This window comes from Neofelis nebulosa, chromosome 5, assembly GCF_028018385.1.
Source record: "Neofelis nebulosa isolate mNeoNeb1 chromosome 5, mNeoNeb1.pri, whole genome shotgun sequence".
Taxonomy (NCBI): Eukaryota; Metazoa; Chordata; class Mammalia; order Carnivora; family Felidae; genus Neofelis; species Neofelis nebulosa.
This window is the reverse complement of record NC_080786.1, coordinates 73,109,643-73,130,544: the sequence shown is the minus strand read 5'-3', so window position 1 is coordinate 73,130,544 and position 20,902 is coordinate 73,109,643. Positions and strand designations below refer to the sequence as shown.

The 20,902-nt window shown below is 36.9% G+C and overlaps 1 long non-coding RNA gene across 1 annotated transcript in view; it reads left to right on the top strand.

Annotated features, from left to right (window-relative positions):
- LOC131512218 (uncharacterized) overlaps nucleotides 1–20,902 on the top strand; it is a 35,563-nt gene that overhangs the window by 4,289 nt on the left and 10,372 nt on the right. The window contains exons 3-4 of the long non-coding RNA XR_009262031.1: nucleotides 17,480–17,536; nucleotides 19,416–19,507. This is a non-coding gene — a long non-coding RNA (uncharacterized LOC131512218). The remainder of the gene's footprint in view (nucleotides 1–17,479; nucleotides 17,537–19,415; nucleotides 19,508–20,902) is intronic.

Below are 20,902 nucleotides of genomic sequence, written 5' to 3'. Positions count from 1 at the left end.
AGTTGAGTCTGGCGGGCATAGCAGTGCTCCTACGGAGAAGGAGGGCAGAGGCCTGGGAATGGACAGCATGGTCTAAGGATCCCCTGGGTCACACTAGGAGAGGCAGTTCCCCTTCTTGGAGTGCATTTGGGAGAGGTAGCACTGCCTCTCTGGGAACAAAAGAGCTGGCGGGCACCATTGCACTGCCCACTCATTAGCATGGGAGCAGAGACACCTGCTGAGGGTAGCCAACTTGGACACTGGCTTTTTGCTGCACTTTATTACCATAAACTCCAAGCCCCTGTGAGTTTGTGCAACTGCTCTTCTGGAACAAACTGGTACCAGCCACAGTGTGGTGAGACCTACCCCCAGAGGATTGGTGCGGGTCCTTGCTGCATGGGGTTCCTAAAATTTGGAGTTTTGAAACCCAGGCAGCATGCCTAAAATAAAACACAGGCACTGTGCCACTGAATGGGCAGATGGCTCGGACACACACAGGATGAAGGCAGGGATCTGAGGAATGCCTGGGACATGTGAGGGGAGATTGTTCGCTCCTCTGTGACAGCTTCCTGAACAGGAGCAGGCGTAAACTCCCCCTCCCAGGACAAGAGAGGCAAGCCCCTCCCTCGGAGGACCAGCACAAACCTCCAAATGCACCAAGTCTACTGACCATAAAGTGCTGCAAAACTTCAGATCTAGTAAAATAGGATCTAGCCTCTTTTTTTTAATTTTTTTTAATGTTTATTTATTTTTGAGACAGAGGGAGACAGAGCATGAACAGTGGAGGGTCATAGAGAGAGGGAGACACAGAATCTGAAACAGGCTCCAGGCTCTGAGCTGTCAGCACAGAGCTTGACGTGGGGCTCTAACTCACAGACCGCGAGATCATGACCTGAGGCCAAAGTCGGATGCTTTACCAACTGAGCCACCCAGGCACCCTAGATCTGTTTTAACAAGCAGATCAAAACACCTAGTTGAAACTCACCACACCCTGAACAAGGTTCAAACACTCCCCACTGCAGGCAAGGAGAAACTCTGCAGAGGACTGACCTGAGGTGAAAAGCAGCCAAAACACAACAGCAGAGTGCACGTAACATACACAAGAAACACTTTCTGAAGCACCAGGCCCTGGACTGTATATGACATCTTCTTAAAATAGCTATTACTCTCAGGAGCAGGAAATGTAATAGGCTTTCTTAACACACAAAAGACAGAGACCTAGACAAAACGCCAAGATGGAGGAATTCATCCTAAAGGAAAGAAGAAGAAAAGGCCATGGCCAGGAATCTAATCAAAACTGACATAAGTAATATGCCTGAACCAGAATTTAAAAAGACAATCATATGGATACTAGCTGGGCTTAAGACAAGCAGAGAAAACACAGATAAAAGACCTAAAATGGGGCACCTGGGTGGCTCAGTCGGTTAAGCATCCAACCATTTCAGGTCATGATCTCATGGCTCATGAGTTTAAGGTCTGCATTAGGCTCTGTACTGTCAGCTTCGGGCCTAGAGCCTGCTTCAAATTCTGTGTCTCCTTCTCTCTCTCTGCCATGCCCCTCCTCTGCTCACTTTCTGTCTCTCTTTCTCTCTCAAAAATAAACATTTTTAAAAATTTAAGAAAAAAGACCTAAAATTATTCAGGCTGGAATAAAGAAATGTTATAACTGAGATACTAAACTAACTGGATGTAATGACTACAAGGATGGAAGAAACAGAGGAATGAGTAAGTGATATAGAAGATAAAATTATAGAAAATAATGAAGCTAAAAAGAAGAGTGGAAGAACACTATTTGATCATGAATGTAGACTTAAGGAACTCAGCAACTCTGTATAGCATGATAGCATTCATATCATAGGAGTCTCAGAAGAAGAGTGGAAAAAGGATCAGAAGGTTTATTTGAGCAAATTATAGCTGAAAACTTCCTAAATCTGGGGGAAAGAGACATACAAATCCAGGAGGCACAGAGAACTCCCATAAAAATTAACAAAAGCAGGCCAACACAAAGGCATATTGGAATAAAATTTGCAAAATACAGAGATAAAGAAAAAAATCCTAAAAGTAGCAAGGGAAAAGAAATCCCTAACCTCCAAGGGAAGACAAATATGGTTAGCAGCAGATCTATCCACAGAAACTTGTCAGGCCAGAGGGGAGTGGCATGATATTTTCAACATGCTGAATGGGGAAAATATGCAGCCAATAATACTTTATCCAGCAAAGGTGTCATTCAGAATAGGAGAGACAAAAGAGTTTCCCAGACAAACAAAAACTAAAGGACTTCATGACCACTAAACCAGCCCTGCAACAAATGTTAAAGAGAACTCTTTGAGTGGGAAAGAAAGACCAAAAGCAACAAAGACTACAAAGGAACAGAGAAAATCTCCAGAAACAATGACTTTACATGTGATACAATGGCACTAAATTCAAATCTATCAATAATCATTCTGAATGTAAATAGAGTAAATGTTCCAATCAAAAGACATAGCATATCAGAATTGAGAGGAGAAAAAGACCCATCTATATGCTGACTACAAAAGACTCACTTTAGACCTAAATACACCTACAGACAGCAAGTGAGGGGATGGGGAACAATTTATCATGCTAATGGATGTCAAAAGAAACCTGGAGTAACCATACTTATGTCAGACAAACTAGATTTTAAGACAAAGACTATAACAAGAAATGAAGAAGGCCACTATATCATAATAAAGGGGTCTACCGAACCAGAAGATCTAACAATTATAAATATTTATGGCCCAAACTTGATGGCACCCAAATATATAAATCAATTAATAACAAACATAAAGAAACACACTGATAATAACACAATAATAGTAGGGGACTTGAACACCTCACTTACAGCAATGGACAGAACATCTAAGCAGAAAATCAACAAGGAAACAATTGCTTTGAATGACACACTGGACCAAATGGACTTAATAGATATATTCCGAACATTTCATACTAAAGCAGCAGAAATACACATTCTTTTCAAGGGCACATGGAACAACATGGAACATTCTCCAGAACAGATCACATACTGGGTCACAAATCAGCCTTCAATAATTCGACAATAATTCGACAAAAATTCGAGATCATACCATATATATTTTCAGATCACAATGCTATGAAACTTGAAGTCAAACACAATAAAAAATTTAGAAAGCCCTCAAATACATGAAGGTTAAAGAACATCCTATTAAAGAATGAATGGGTCAACCAGGAAACTTAAAAAGAAATTAAAAAAATACATGAAAACAAATGAAAATGAAAACACAACAATCCAAAACCTTTGGGAGACAGCAAAAGCATTCATAACAGGGAAGTACATAGCAATACAGGTCTACCTCATGAAGCAAGAGAATTTTCAAATATACAACCTAACCTTACACCCACATGAGCTAGAAAGCAATGGCAATGAAGACTGAAGTCAGCAGAGGGGAAATGATAAAGATCAGAGCAGAAATAAATGATATAGAAACAAACAAACAAACAAAAAACCCAGCAGAACAGATCAATGAAACTAGGAGGTGGTTTTTGAAAGAATTAATAAAATTGACAAACCCCTAGCCATACTTCTCAAAAAGAAAAGAGAAGGGAGCCAGATAAATAAAATCATGAATGAAAGAAGAGAGATCACAACCAACACCACAGAAATACAAATAAGTATAAGAGAATATTATGAAAAATGATATACCAACAAATTGGGTAATCTAGAAGAATTCCCAGAAACATATAGACTACCAAAACTGAAACTGGAAGAAATAGAAAATTTGAACAGATTCATAACCAGAAAAGAAACTGAATCAGTAATCAAAAATCTCTCAGCAAACAAAAGTCCAGGGCCAGATGGCTTCCCGGGGGAATTCTGCTAAACATTTAAAGAAGAATTAATACGTGTTCTTTTCAAACTGTTCTGAAAAATAGAAATAGAAGGAAAACTTCCAACTCATTCTACAAGGCCAGCATTACCTTGATTCCAAGACCAGACAAAGACCCCACTAAAAAGGAGAATTACAGGCAATATTCCTAATGAACATAGATGCAAAAATTCTCAACAAGATACTAACAAATCAAATCCAACAGTACATTAAAAGAATCATTCACCACAATCATGTGGGATTTATTCCTGGTCTGCAGGGATGGTTCAATATTCACAAATCAATCAACATGATAATCATATTAAGAAAGGATAAGAATTATACAATCCTCTCAATAGATACAGAAAAGGCATCTGACAAGGTACAGCATCTGCTCCTGATAAAAATCCTCAACAAAGTAGAGAGATAGAGGGAATATACCTCAACATCATAAAGGCCATATACAAAAGACCCAGAGCTAATATAATCCCCAATGGGTAGAAACTGAAAGTTTTTCCTCATTTTTATTTAACATAGTAGTGGAACTCCTAGTTTCAGCAATCAGACAACAAAAAGAAATAAAAGGCATCCAAATTAGCAAGGGAGAAGTCAAATTTTCACTATTTGCAGATGTCATGATACTCTATACAAAAAACCTGAAAGACTCCACCAAAACATTGCTAGAACTAATACAAGAATTCAGCAAAGTCACAGGATATAAAATCAACGTACAGAAATTGGTTGCATTTCTATACACCAAAAATGAGCAGCAAAAAGAGAAATCAAGGAATCAATCTCATTTACAATCGCACTGAAAACTATTAAGATACCTAAGAATAAACCTAACCAAAGAGGTAAAAGATCTGTACTCTGAAAACTATACAACACTTATGAAAGAAATTGAAGAGGATAGAAAGAAATGGAAAAACATCCATGCTCATGGACTGAAAGAACAAATATTGTTAAAATGTCTATACTACCCAAAGCAATCTATACATTTAATCCAATCTCTATCAAGACACCAAGCACATTTTACACAGAGCTAGAACAAACAATCCTAAAATTCGTATGGAATCACAAAAGACCCCAAATAGCTAAAGTAATCCTGAAAAAGAAAAGAAAAGCTGGAGGCATCACAATTCTGGACTTCAAGCTATATTACAAAGAGGTAGTCATCAAGACAGTATGATATTGGCACAAGAACAGACACATAGATCAATGGAATAGAATAGAGAATCCAGCAATGGAACCATAACTATATGGTCAACTAATCTTCAACAAAGCAGGAAAGAATATCCAATGGAAAAAAGACAGTCTTGGGGCACCTGGGTGGCTCAGTCATTAAGCGTCCGACTTCGGCTCAGGTCATGATCTCATGGTTCGTGAGTTCGAGCCCCACATCAGGCTCTGTGCTGACAGCTCAGAGCCTGGAGCCTGCTTTGGATTCTGTATCTCCCTCTCTCTCTCTCTGCCCCTCCCTCACTCATGCTCTGTCTCTCTATCTCTCAAAAATACATAAACATGAAAAAAAAATTTTTTTAAAAGTAAAAAGACTGTCTCTTCAACAAATGGTGTGGGGAAAACTGAATAGCAACATACAGAAGAATGAACCTGGACCACTTTCTTACACCATACACAAAAAAATTCAAAATGGATGTAAGACCTAAATGTGGGACAGGAAACCATCAAAATCCTACAGAAGATAAGCAGCAACCTCTTTGATCTCGGCCATAGCAACTTCTTTTTTTTTTTTTTAATTTTTGTTTAATGTTGAGACAGAGAGATGGAGCAGGAGTTGGGGAGGGGCAGAGAGAGAGGAAACACAGAATCTGAAGCAGGCTCCAGGCTTTGAGTTGTCAGCACAGAGCCCAATGTGAGGCTCGAACCCACGAACTGCAAGATCATGCATGACCTGAGCCAAAGTTGGGACACTTAACCAACTGAGCCACCCAGGCGCCCTTGGGCCATAGCAACTTCTTACTAGATATGTCTCTGGAGGCAATGGAAACAAAAGCAAACATGAACTATTGGGACTTCATTAAGATAAAAAGCTTCTAAAACATTAAAACAAAAAAGATAAAAAGCTTCTGCACAGCCAAGGAGGAAAAAAAAATCAGTGAAGTTAAAGGCAGTCTATGGAATGGGAGAAGATATTTGCAAATGACATATTGGATGAAGGGTGAGTATTCAAAATATATAAAGAACTCATTAAACTCAACACCAAAAAACAAATAATCCAGTTAAGAAATGGGCAGAAGACATGAATAGACATTTTTCCAAAGAAGACATACAGATGGCCAGCAGACATATGAAAAGATGCTCAACATCACTCATCATCAGGGAAATACAAATTAAAACTGTGATGAGATACCACCTCACATCTGTCAGAATGGCTAAAATTAACAACACCGGAAACAACAGATGTTGGCAAGGATGTGGAGAAAGAGGAACCTTCTTACACTGACGGTGGGAATGCAAACTGGTACAGCCACTCTGAAAAACAGTATGGAGGTCCCTCAAAAAGTTAAAAATAGAACTACCCTATGACCCAGCAATTGCACTACTAGGTGTTTACCCAAAGAATACAAAAATACTGATTTAAAGGGGCACATGTACCACGATGTTTAGAGCAGTATTATTAACAATAGCCAGGTTATGGAAAGAGACCAAATGTCCGTTGATAAATGGATAATTTATAGATAAATTATCTATAATATGATAAAGAAGAGGTGGTAAATATTTGCAATGGAGTATTACTCTGCCATTAAAAAGAATGAAATCTTACCATTTACAATGACATGATGGAACTAGAATCTGTTGTGCTAAGCAACATAAATCAGTCAGAGAAAACTAAATGGCAATTGATAACCCTCATATGTGGAATTTAAGAAACAAAACAGATGAACATAGGGGAAGGAAAAAGAAACAAGAAAGGGAGGCAAACCATAAGAGACTCTTAATCATAGAGAACAGAACTGAAAGTTGCTGGAGGAGAGGTGAGTGGGGGATGGGCTAAATGAGTGATGGGTATTAAAGAGGGCACTTGTTGTGATGAGCCCTGGGAGTTATATGTAAGTGATGAATCCTAAATTTTACTCCTGAAACCACTATTATGTGTTAACTAACTAGAATTTAAATTAAAAATTTGACACCAATAAATAAATAAATAAATAAAATCCTTTTAAAATTCCAGACAAATAAAATAAATAAAAAATAAAAAATAATCATATACTCAAGAAATTATTTTTGAGAACCAGCCACTGTTTTATACATAGGGATACAGTAGTGAACAAAAGTCTCTGATCTCTTGGTATTCACATTCTAGTGGAGGGAGAAAGGCAAAAAACAAGTAAGCAAATGACTTCCAAATATATCGGAAATGACCAAGCACACAAAAGGGATCAAGAGGAACAGAAGCAAGTGTTATGTAGGTAGAATGAAATAGAAGGCCTCTGCACTGAAGCCTGAGGGAGGTGAGGACCACTGAAGACTCCACAACTGAGCTTTTCCAATGAAAATCAGAAAATTATTCATATTTTAAGACATGCACTTAAATGTAAACAAAATTGTTAAGTCATAACCAATAACAGATAGGTTGACAGAAACCTCAAACAAAGGACAGAACTAAACCTTAAGTCTAACAGGAAAACACTAACAAAAAATGGTGATAGAGTCCTCATGAATTTAAACCCTAAGTCAGTGGGAAAAGATCACTCAAATTAGTCTTTTTAGCTCTAAGATATTGTTTAAAGCAAAATCTTTCCATATTACTCTTCCGATCTAGCAGAGTCTCTAAATAAAGATAAAATCTGTTCATTCGTCAACTAGAACAAGGTTCATTACAATGCTTACTAAAGAGCCTCCTGAGTGCAACAAACCTACCAGAACAAGGTTCCTTCCTCTCCTTTCTTTCTATTATAATTAAGTCAAATCTCACCACAAAGAAACACCTGTTTCTAAGAGGCCACATGAAATGAAAGGAATAATAGGATAGAGGAAAGATTTTAAAAGCACACAAGCTTTTATAATAAAATCAAAACCATCTTTTAGAAAAGAACTAAAGACAGGTATTTAAATTGGCAATTAAAAGGTCATATTTTTAACTTAGCTAAAAGGAATAAATGTGAATAAAAGGAAATGATTTGCTAAAGACTTTAAAGTTTATTTATTTTGAGAAAGAGAGCAGAAGCAGGAGAAGGGCAGAGAGAGAGAGGGAAAGAGAGAGAAGTCCAAGCAGGCTTTGCACTGTCAGTGCGGAGTCCGATGCACGGCTCGAACTCACAAACCAGGAGATTATGACCTGAACTGAAGTCAGTCACTTAACTGACTATACCACCCAGGCGCCCCCATTAAAGACTTTAAAAGGCAAGTACTCTTGCCAAAAAAACGTCAAATTTAAAGTGCAGTGAAACAAAGAATAGGAGGTATAATTTTTAATGCATATTCCAAAACCAATCTTTAATATTTAGTCATGAATTTATCTATAAATTTCATACAACATTAAAGGAGACTGTGAAATGTTTGTATTCATTAATAAAAAGCATAGGTTAAAAGGCCCCAGTCCAGATCTATCAAACCAGAACTTCTGGTCCCCTTAACACAGTTTTTAGGAACCATTGCTATAAGATACCAAGTTACGAAGACCGGATTATGATCATGGTTGCACAACTAGGTAAATTTGCTAAAAGTCGTTGAACTGTAAAGTCTTTAAAATGGTTGAATTTATGCATGTGAATTATATGTTTACATTACAGCTCAATAAAGTTGTTTAAAAAAAAAGGGACACCAAGTTAAATACACACCACACCCAAACAACAAAAGAATATTTAAAACCAGTTATTTTTAAACATTTAAAAAGTTTATATTACACAAATATTCCTTAGAAAGTGAGCACACTGGAAATTGCTCCTTTGAGAGTTAATTATGAATATCATTTCATGTTCCCATTGTCAAAATATTCCTCATGCTGGTGTTATCATGTTTAACAGACAAGAAAGTCAGACTCAGAAAGGTTAAGGAACTCTCTGAGGGCCACTCAGCTGGCAAGGGCAGAGCAGGCTTCCAAACCAAGGCATCTCATGCCAAGTCCAAGAAGGCACATTCTAGTGCAACACGTGCTCCCCATGAAGAAGGGCAAGAAACAAAGCATTACACAGGTGAAGGACCCTGGAGGAAGCATCCTCTTATACCACTCTCCTTTTCCCACGGGCTGTGATTAGCTTTGAAGCATGTTACTTTTCACAAATATCTATCTAGGAATCTCATTCTCTCTGTGCATTATGACTGCTTCTATTATTTAATCATGCTATCTTGTTTTTTTTTTTTATTTCCTCAGATTCCTGTCTAGTATTCTGATCAGAGCAAAAGTTCAGCAAACATATATTCTTTATGAGAGTAAGTTGTCATGAAAAATGAGACTATATGCCTTATCTATTTAAACCTCTGGTATGGCAAACTTGTAGATGTCCCATTCCAAAATCTCTTTTTTACATTCTTTTAATAAATCAAGGATTCCCAAACTTGAATGAACATCAGAATCACCTGGGAGCTTATTAAAAATGCAAACCTGTGAAGCCCTCTCAAATCTAATGAAACCGAAACTCTGGCAGCATCCTTGAACCAACTTTTGGGAACTATTGCTATAATATAGCACTGGAAATAGACAAAACATTACTTTTTTTAAATCAAGCTATTCTGTTAACACATTCAGATTGAGAAATTAACATAATTTTAAAAGAATCAAAAGAGATCTAGGAAGATGGAGGCATCCTATCCTTGACTGAAACCAGGCAGAAAATCGAAAATGTTAAGGAAGGAATTTGTGCCTACCTCAGGAGTGGTGGAACTATGTCTAGGTGAGAAATCAGTAACCCTAGATTCCAGAGTCAGCTCTGCCCCTATGCAAGTCACACCATCACTGACAGCCACAGTTTCTCTTTGTTTCTATAACACTGTTTTTCTAACCATTCCTTCTTCGTCTCCTTTGCATTCTGCTCTCTCTGTTTGTCCTTTAAATATGACTGTCCTTTAGAGTCCTGTCCTCAGTTTCTCTTGAACTATACACATTGTAGTCCCATGTCTTGAATGACCTTTACATGCCAAAATCCTCCCAATCTGTGTCTTTACCACTGACTTCGGCTGCACTCTGTTGTACAAGACCATTGGCCTGTGCAGGTGATCCCACACTCAGGGAGGTGACAGACACCTTAAAGCCTTTTCTCATCAACAACCTACTTCCCACCAGTTAAGGTGGAACACTTTTATAACTTTTTACTATTCCCTTCTGGGATATCTTCCTTTAAAGAGTTAATAAAGCCAAATTACCACCAATAGAAAAATAGTTAAGTAAATTATGATACCTTTATTTAAAGGAGCGTTACACAGCCATATAAAATGGTGGTTTTAAAAACTATGCAGAAATATGGGCAAAATAGCTCAACATCACTCATCATCAAGGAAGTGCAAATCAAAACTACAGTGAAAAAAAACTACAATGAGATATTACTTCACACCTGTCAGAATGGGTAGTATCAAAAAGACAAGAAAAAACAAGTTTTGGTGAAGATATGGAGAAAATAGAACACTTGTGCACTCTTGGTAGGACTGAAAAAATGGTGGAGCCATTATGGAAAACAGTATGGAAGTTTCTCATAAAATTAAAAAAAGAATTATTGGAGCACCTGTGTGGCTTAGTCAGTTAAGCATCCAACTCTTGATTTCAGCTCAGGTCACGGTCTCATTGTTCATGAGTTTGAGCCCCGTGGTGTAAATCCCACCTGGAATTCTCTCTCTGCCTTTCTCTCTGCCCCTCCTCCACCCCCTCTCAAAAATAAATAAAACTTTTTTAAAAAGTCAAAAATAGAACTACCCTACCATCAAATAATTGCACTACTGGGTATTTATCTAAAAACTACAAAAACACAAATTCAAAGGGATACATGTACTTCTATATTTATTGCAGCATTATTTACAATAGCCACATTATGGAAGCAGCCCAAGTGTCCATCAATAGATAAATGGATAAAGAAGAGGTGGTGTGTTTATACAACAGAGTTTTATTCAACCACAAAACAGAATGAAATCTTGTCATTTGCAACAACATGGATAGATCTAGAGAGTATAATGCTAAATGAAATAAGCCAGAGAAAGACAAATACCATATGATCTCATTCATACGTGGAATTTAAGAAATAAAACAGAGGAAAAAAAAAAAAGAGACAATCCAAAAAACAGACCCTTAACTGTAAACAACAAACTGATGGTTACCAGAGGGGAGCAGGGGAGCGGGATGGGTGAAATAGGTAAAGGGAATTAAGAGTACACTTATCATATGAGGAGTAATGTTTAGAATTATTGAATCACTATGGTACACCTGAAAATAATATAATACTGTATGTTAATGATAGTGGAATTAAAATGAAAAACTTAAAAAAATGAAATAAAAAGAAAAAACATGGGGAAATAGAGTATATTGTCACAAAAGACAATACTAAATTTTATGTTTATTATGATTACAGTTATGTAAAAAGGTCAATCAAATGCATTTGGACTAGGACTGGAAGGGAATATGAACAATGACAGTTTTTTTTCTTATTTGGAATTCTCATTTGGGAATCTCATTAAGAGATTTCCATTAATGTTATGGTTATTATGTCATTTATCCAAATATATAGCTGACATATGATCATCTTAATTTCTATGGTTATTCTACTCTTCATAACAGGTTTGTAAAGCTAAATAATAATATAATAGCTGCTCTCTGGTTTTGTAAAAAATAAGATGCTATAAAGCAAGGTAGGCTGTTCTTATAAAATGTTTGTTACATCAATATACTGTAGAAATGACAACCACATCTATCTGCCCAGATGTCAGAACACTTTGCCAGAAAAAGCACTGTCTTCTACGCCAGTATATGATTATGTTAAAGAGATAAATGGGATTATTACAACTACTTTGGAAATGGGGAAACTGAGGAACAGAAACATTTCAGGACTTACTCAAAGGCTAATGACAAATCAGAATGAATTTACAGTTCACTGATACTTGACTAACAATCTAAATATATTTCAGATTTCTATATTAACTGTTCCTAGCTTTTAATTACACAGCATAATTTGCCTAAGAGAATACTGTATTATCTTAATTCATTGATTTCATATCATATAACATGCTCCTTCTTTCTGTTTGCTTAGGAGATTTTTTAAACGCTCAGAAACTCATTTATACATGACAGATGACTTTCAAAGACAACACTGTAAATAGAATCTTTGATATCAGGTGCTCAAGTTACATGCAAAATAACAAAACTGAAATTGAAGTGCACTTATACATATCTTCATTTATTTTACTACTTAATAGAATAATGACCCCTTTGGTAAGCTAATTCTGATATTGTTAGGACTATGGGTTACTGAGCTTTATAAAATCACCAAAAAAAAGGAAATGATTAATAAGAATCTGTTCAACACACAATACAATTCTAAGCCAGAGTTCTTTTGCATTACTTGGTCTATTGATTTTGGATTTCAAAGAAATGAAATCCAAAGAAGGAGTACTGCTAATCTACCTTAGAAGCAGCACACTGTCATTTAAAAATAACATTATTCTAACTAGTATTCAGCTCATTCTAACTTTGTCATTTCATGTATGGACAACAGTCAACCACAAGATTCTTTCTGAAAACACACAGGCAACGTGAACTCTGAAAATTCAGTAGGTGACAGTTTCTTTGACCATTTCCTTAACTCTAGTTACAGACTTAAGAATGAAAGACACTTTATTCCCTTTGCATTAAGTTGACAGTCTCACACTTCTGTCAATAAGTATTTCATAGACTCCACATCTGTCTTTTTTTCCCATAAGGGTCTAAGTCTTGATAAATTCTGCAGAAGGGTATGTTTTTTAACAAAGTATTTGAAATGTTTGGAAATATCATTCTACCAATAAATTTCTGAACAATCTGCAAATTCAAGGGCCCAAATTCCAGTCCCTTCTTGATCAAAACCACAATAATAAATAGTTTTACTCTTTCCTAACATGGTACTGCAAGTAAATTTCATTTTATCCTTTAGATAAGAAGCACAAACTGGTAACTTTCAGGCTGTAACCAGGCCACCAAACTGTTTTGGTTGGCTCACACAAACTTTTTAAAGAATTAGGCCAATATAAAAATCAAGTTATATTCACATAAAAGTCCAGATATCCAGTTTCTCTCAAAAGATTGGAACTAGGCAACTCTAGACCTACATTCCTATGTGGCAATATTTTAGCTGATGGGGAGAAGCGGCTGCCTCCTTTACACAGCTGTGAATCTCCAGGTGACCACAGTCACTGCTAATTGACCCCTAAATCCTACTGTGCCCCGGACATCAAGATCCATTAAACCTAGCTCACTTCATGTAATTTTGTTACCTGTCTGGTCTCTGTAGGCATTTGAATTTCTGACTCCTTCTAACAAAAAGTTTTCTATTTTGTTTCATTAGCATATATTGCACATCCGCTGAATAAAAGGCTCTTTGGGGGAGTAGTGAGGAATAACAGGTTATAAGTCCTGACCTCAGAGAATTTAAAGTCTAGCAGCAGGGAGTGAAATGCACAGAGTGATAGTACAAGGTGCTTAACACTGAATCCCATATAATGGTCTAAAGCAGAGCAGAGCTGTTCAAGAGAATTACAATGTAAGCCATATATGTAATTTTAAATTTTCTAGTAGCCACACTGGAAAGGTTTTTAAGGTGAAATTAACTTAATAATATATTTTACATGAACCCATATAACCAAAATCTTATCAGTTCAACACAGAGTAAATATAAAAAATTATTAATGAGATGTTTACACCCTGTTTTTGTACTAAGTCTTTGAATCCAGGATGTAATTTATATTTAACAACATATCTCAATTTGGACTAGCTACATTTCACGTGCTCAATAGTCACGTGTGGCTACTTGCTACTATATTGGACAGCACAGATCTACAGTAATAAGGAAGGGCACCCGGGTGGCTCAGTCAGTTGAGCAACCAACCCATGGTTTCAGCTTGGGTCATGAGCTGATGGTTTCGTGGGTTTGAGCCCTGTGTCAGGCTTAGGATTCTCTCTCTCCCTCTCTCTGCCCCCTCCCCACTGATGTTGTCTCTGTCTCAATAAATAAATAAACTTAAAAAATATATACACACATATATGTATATGTACATATGTGTATATGTATATTTATACACACATATATATAGTAACAATAGGGAGCCCAGAGACAGCAGCAACTCATTTGGAGAAATCAAGGAAGGCTTCATGGTAAGTGTACCACTGGAAAATAAATAAGATGTGGATCAGTGGAGATGGGACAGGTGGGAAGCTTTTTAAAAAATGGCAGGAAAGCAGAATAAAAACAAGTAAAGTGACCTATCTACTTGGGGAATTAGAGGAACTTGGACAACAGGAAACAAAAGACAAGGAGAAAGCAGAGGGTTAAGGTGGAAAGGGATGTTTGAATCCTCTTTATCAAGGATATTGACAATTCTGCTAAGGAGATAAGATTTTATTCTCTCAGGAATGGAGAACCGCCAAGACATTTGGAGCAGGAAAGTAGTTTCTCAAGTATACATTTTGGGATGTAGAGTATATAATGTAACTGAAGTCAAATTAGTCAGAGTTCATGAAAATAGGGTTAGAATACAAGGATGGAAGCTCCAGAAGGTTGATATCAGTTTAATACAAAGGAAAATTGTCTAAATTGTCAGTATTGCCCAAAAAACTATTTGCTGCTCTAGGAGGTTGTAAATTCAACTTTGGGGATGTAGGAGTAGATGCTAGATAACAATTCTTCAGGAATCAGGCAAAGTAGAAGAGGTTTCTTTGTCCCCTGTCATACACAGATAGCACCCCTACGCTCAATTCCCTTTGAGCAAGCTGTAACTTCATGCCTTTCTTTCCCATTCAACACAGCATATTGGAATGCAAGGGAGAGAGAGAGTGCTATTATTACTGAGATAACCTTGAGTCTGTTCTAATTTATTTTCTAAAAGAAAGTAAATCACTCTCAACTTTTGTTACTTTATTATTGGGGGGTATATGAAGAACATTTTATTCTCTTGGCAACTGGTATGAGAATTCCGCTTAGTGAGAGAATTGCCTTTGTTGGGAAAATGCTTCAGTAGTGCCACTTGGGGTAGGTGAGTCCTGCAGGGCAGGAATGTCAACTGAAGCCAAGGATTCAGAGGAAAGCAAACTATGTGGCATGAGACAGAGAGAGCAATTTGTTTGCTCTTAAGAGGGAAGGGGTGAAAGAAAAGAAAGTCAGGGTACGGTGAGAAGATGGAGGAGCTACTGAAATTGTTGACAGACTGTATTCCTCAGATATTCAGTCCAGTTACAAACTCAGGAAATGCTTAGAATGGGTGGATTTGGGGTGGTTAACTAGTGGAGGCACTGAATTTTGCATACAGGTGGACAAAAACCAAACAGAAAACACTTGCAGACATAAAAAGCTAAACCGGAGAAAGCCTCAAGAAAATAATCCCTTAGAAATGTACAGAAATTATGGGTACCACTGTGGACGGGGGTCAAGTCACATTAACTTAGAGCCCCAGGGACAGGGAGACACTGCTGATCATCTTTGTAACATTACATAAGTCCACACTGCTTGTAGGAGAGTTTACATCTGTCTCTACACACAGGGACATCAGATGACCATGACTGAAAACAGCCATTAGAAAGGGCAGTCAGCCTTAGACTGTGCATTGGCAAAGACCAGCTTGTGGACCCTCTCTCCCATCCAAGTACTAGCCAGGCCCAACCCTGCTTAGCTTCTGAGATCAGATGAGATCAGGCACATTCAGAGTGGTATGGCCATGGACTTGAGGACCCTCTAATCCCTTACTTGGTATGACAATAACTGTTTTTAAGTGGCCACACCTCAAATGTCCTACATCAGTTTTATTTAACCAGTGCTCCTTCAAGTGAAGTCTAAGCAGATGGTGCGGCAGAGAGACCTTGGCATTGCAGAAAATAATACCACACTTCTTACAGTACCCATGTATTTGATGGTAAATAATCAAAAACCTTGTCATTTTTAAATAAGCATGGATAGATTATTATTAGATTACTATTATTGATTATTAGATTATTAAAATAAGCATTTAATTTTAAGTTAAAACCTGGAGACATCAAGGCATGGCATATCTTGATCATTCCATGCTTCATCACCAGATCACAGAGGCACATATGCTTCACTATTCACTGCTATAAGACTTCAGTGGACAAGCTTGTGAAGCTTGTGAAACCCTCTGGTTTAAACCACACCAAAAGGCTGCTCAAGATCAGCTGTCACATCATAGCTATCTGCAAGTTGCCTTTGATTTTATGCCAGTTTCCAAGCAGCTTTGGGGACCCATCTGGTAAGTGGCATAAATCAGCTTCATTATCATCATCTCATGGCATTTAGAGGCTCACACAAATGCAGACATCTGTCTATAAGCATCATGTAAAGCTACCTGCTGCCTGGAGCTCACCAGCTCAGTACTACAACCTAGCTGTGGACTCACATTTAGTAAAACACACAAACACAGGCCACTGAACCTTGGGGACATCAAAATGATTAAAGCGTAATTACAAGCAGACTGCGGTTGTGCTGCTGATTATGTGACTGCCCTGTTGACTAGAATGATGACTGAGAAGAAAATCAATCTAGCACAGTGGCCAAAAGCAAGAGTCCTACAACCAGACTCTACAGGAATGAATCCTGGCTCTGCCACTTCTCAGCAATGTGACCCTGGCAAGTTATTTAAGCACTGTTTCTCAGTTTCCTACCATGTGAAATGGTGAAACTAATAATTCCTGCTCCATGGTGTTCTGAGAAAAGTTAAATGAGATAATAGTTGTAAAGCCCTTATCCAACTGCCTGGCACAGAGTAAATGTTCAATCTCTCTCTCCCTCTTTCTCCCTATCTCTATCTCTATCTCTTCTCTCTCCACCCCCCCAACTCCACCCCCCCAAGTGAATGGTTGGACAATACACATTTGTGTGTCCTAGGCAATGTGCTATGGCTGAAGGCATACACATCAAAATGCTCTCTGGCTAATTAGGTTGCCCTGTAATACAAGGCAAGCTGTGGCAAGCACTATAATAAAGGTAATAAAGCACTCAAATAGTATCAGCCTGAGAACAGGGACTGGACTTATTCATCCTTGTATCCTCAGTATCTCAACCTATTGTCTAGCACAAAAGTAATGCTAAATAAATAATTGGAGAAGAAACAAATGATTAATAGGTAAAAGGTGGGCAGAAGTAGGAAAGGCTTTGGAGAAAGGCTTGGTAATACAGATGAGATTTCAGGAGGGTTTGAGAAAGAAGTAAGACACATAAGTAAAAAAAAAAAAAAAAGTAATCAGGGAAATGGGGAGGAAGTAAGGAAAGGACAGGTACACTTGTCACACATACTATGGCTTTAATATCAAGAATTCCAAACTATGAAAAAGAATTATTGTTGACCTTGCTGTTGACCAAAAGTGAAAGTGAAAACCCCTTCTCAAGCTTGGGGTCCAGGAGAAACTCCACAGGCAAGAGACTGAGCCTCAGACTTGCCCAAGGTCTGGACTTACTGAAGAGTAGAAAACATGCTAATCAGAAGAACTCTTCTCATTCTAGGCTGCAGCCCACCTGTCCTACCTGGAATGCTCTCAAGATGGCTTCCCCCATCACACTGTGAGCTCCTCAAAGCAGGCATTATATCTTATGCATTGTTGGAGGTTTGATAAATTAACTGGGAAAAAAAGTTAAAATGCCCCCAAATTACAAAGTGTACAGATTGAAACAATACTATATATGTCATCTGGGCAAACTTTTTAACCCATCTCTGGCTAAGGCCATTTAAAAATTAATTAATAATGTATCACTCAAATATAGTTTCCATTAGAGCCTGGGTTAAAAACTCTAATGTGTCTCATCTTCCCCATTCAAATATAGAAGGCCAATGGGATCCCAATTCCAGTCCCTTAAGGAAGTTTACAGTTTCCTTTCCATTCTAAAAAGAAAAAGAAAAAAAAAAAAAAAGCAATGATTTTTCACCTATCAGGTTGCCAGAAAGAGAAAAGTTTAAATACATTCTTAGAATGTGAGGAAAGAGGCAACCTAATACACTGTTGTTGAAAAGGTAAACACCTATCAAAGTCCAAACCATCATTTGCACACCTTATAAATTTGTCAAAAGGATATACTCCAAGCATGCAGAATTTGGTATACAAGGTTTCTCACTGTTGCATTTTGAGGGGGCTACTTTTGTATTGTGGTAAAATACACATGACATAAAATGTACTACTTAAAGCATTTTTAAATATTTTATTCAGTGGCATTAAGTATATTCACATTGTTATATAACCACCATTACTATCTATTTCCAGAAAATTTTCACCTTCTCAAACAGAAACTCTGTACCTACTAAAAAATAACTCCCATTTCCCTCTCCTCCCAGCCCCTGGTAGCCACTAGTTTACCTTCCGTCTCTGTGAATTTGCATATCCTAGGTAGCTCATTTAAGTGGAATCACATAATAGCTGTTCTTTTGTGTCTGGTTTATTTCACTTAGAATAATGGTTTTAAAGTTCATTCACCTTGTAGCATATATCAGAATTTCCTTCTTTTTTTTTTAAGGCTATATAATTATTCCATTGTATGTATACACCATATTTTGTTTATCCATTCACCTATTTATGGATTTGGGTTGGCTCCACCTTTGGCTATTGTGAATGATACTACCACGAACATCAATATACAAGTATCTGAGGCCCTGTTTTGAATTCTTTTGGTTATATACCTTGAAGTGGAATTACTGGATTATATGGAAATTCTATCCTTAACTTTTTGAGGAACTATCAAATTCTTTTATACAGCAACTGCACCATTTTACACTCCCACCGGCAGTACACAAGGTTTCTTGCATTTTTATAAGAACAAAAGATTGGAAGCAACTTAAACATTTATAATAGTCAGCCAATTAAATAATTTATGGTGCATCCTCACAATGGAATACTATGCAACCCATAACAACAAAATGAATAAGGAAAGAGTTCTACATGTATTAACTGAAAAAGCAAATGCAGAACACTGTATGCGCTATGCTACCGTTTCTGTAAAAGAGAAGAAAAATATTTATACATATAAATTTGCTTGGAAAAAATATAAAATATCTCTTGAAAGCTACAGAAGAATTAATCACATTCATTGCTTCATAAAAGAGGAACCAAGTGATGGGAGGTCCAAAGAACACAGAGACCTTTCACTTTATCAGACTTGAAAATATATGATTATATGATCTATTTGACTACTAAATTCTTAAAAATAAATACAATCTGTTGGATTTTGTGAAAATACATCTGACCCTTCTTCATGCTGGAAGTCCACATCACCACCCTTAGAAGAGGGAAAGAAGAGTGTCTCCTGTTGCAGTACCACAGGCATCTCTCAGAAAAGTTGATCCACATTTTGATGCCATATCCACTCCCCTCATTTTCCTTATTTTCTAATGCAAGATTTGAACCCCAAATTTAAGCTGCTTCCTCAAGATGCTTTCTTTTTCCTCTCATAGGAAGGAATGACATCAAAATTACTTTGTGAAAGCCAGGACCCCACTCCAAGCAGATTCTGGTAATAACGTCCCCAAAAAGGTGAAGACACAAAGTGAGTATGTCAATCAAACACATGGAAAATAAGAATCTCTCCTAACATGGTAAAATCACAGCACTGAAGTTTTGACAGCTTAGGAAAATATAAAAGTGAATCCATCATTCTATCTTTGAAATGCTTTACTATCTATATATGTCCACGACCCCAATATCTTTCTAGCACTCTCAATTGGGAAATGACAATAATATCTTTTTCGTTAGCTTTGAGTAATCCCAGAAAAGCATAATAGCTCATCATTATAGGGAATATCATAACAATGGCAGAAAGAACAAAAAAAAAACTAATGTTTCTCTTTCCATTATTTAACATCAACTAATTCAACAGAGATATATATATATATATATATATATATATATATATATATATATATATATATTTTAATGGTTATTTCCCAGGGTTCTACTTAATGCAGCAATATCCCTAATTTCTACTCCTAGTTAACTACTCTACTCTTAGTCCTTGGGGACTACAGTCCTCAATTAGTTATATGCTTTTAGTCATTTGCCTCTGCATCATTCTTGAAAATTCACAGTTGATAATCACAAGATTCAAGCGGAGGTAAAATATTGTCAGTATTTTTAAGCACCATTTGGCCGAAAACATTGCGTGGGAACACACACACACACACACACACACACACACACACACACACACGCTGATGAGTCATAGGCAGATTGTAGCATGTTATTTTGAGACTTCCCTGCCCACCATAACACTGCCGCACATCTGGCCCATCTTCAAAATGGTGACCTGCTGGAGCAGTGTTCATGCTACTCTCCAAGGCTGGGTGGCACTAACGAATCCAAAGTACTATATAATTTCCAGCCCCCTACTTCCAGAGTTCACACAGGAAACATGAAGGAAAAATTTAAATATAAGCCAATGTGGAAAACATGTGCTTTCATAATCTTAAATAGCCTTTGAATTATTTATTTGTCCAATGAATTTAACAGATGTGAAAATATTAATGCAAGTTATTTGGAAAACTGTAGATTTGAAGATTTTAATGTTATAGCTTAAAGTTATAATGAAAAGGGCAGATGGTAATAATCAGAAAAAAATGTAATAGAACACTTTTTGTAGTAAAAAATGTACAACAAAGATTTTAAGTCATGCCCAATAGTGAAAAGTTTGCTGTTACTATATTCAGCTGGTGCTTGGCCAAAATTTGCTCTATATATTTTCATATTAATAGTGTTACCTGAATCAGCAAAAAGAATACATTTACAGTATTCTGTAATACATCCTCAGTATTTCTATAGTATTCACCTGGAAAATCTTCATTTTTAAGGGCTTTTGTTTTCTCCCAATAAAATAATTTTTAGTTATAGAATGTAAATAAACAAATGACAAAATATGATTTGTATTTTGATGAGTTAATTCTCTCAT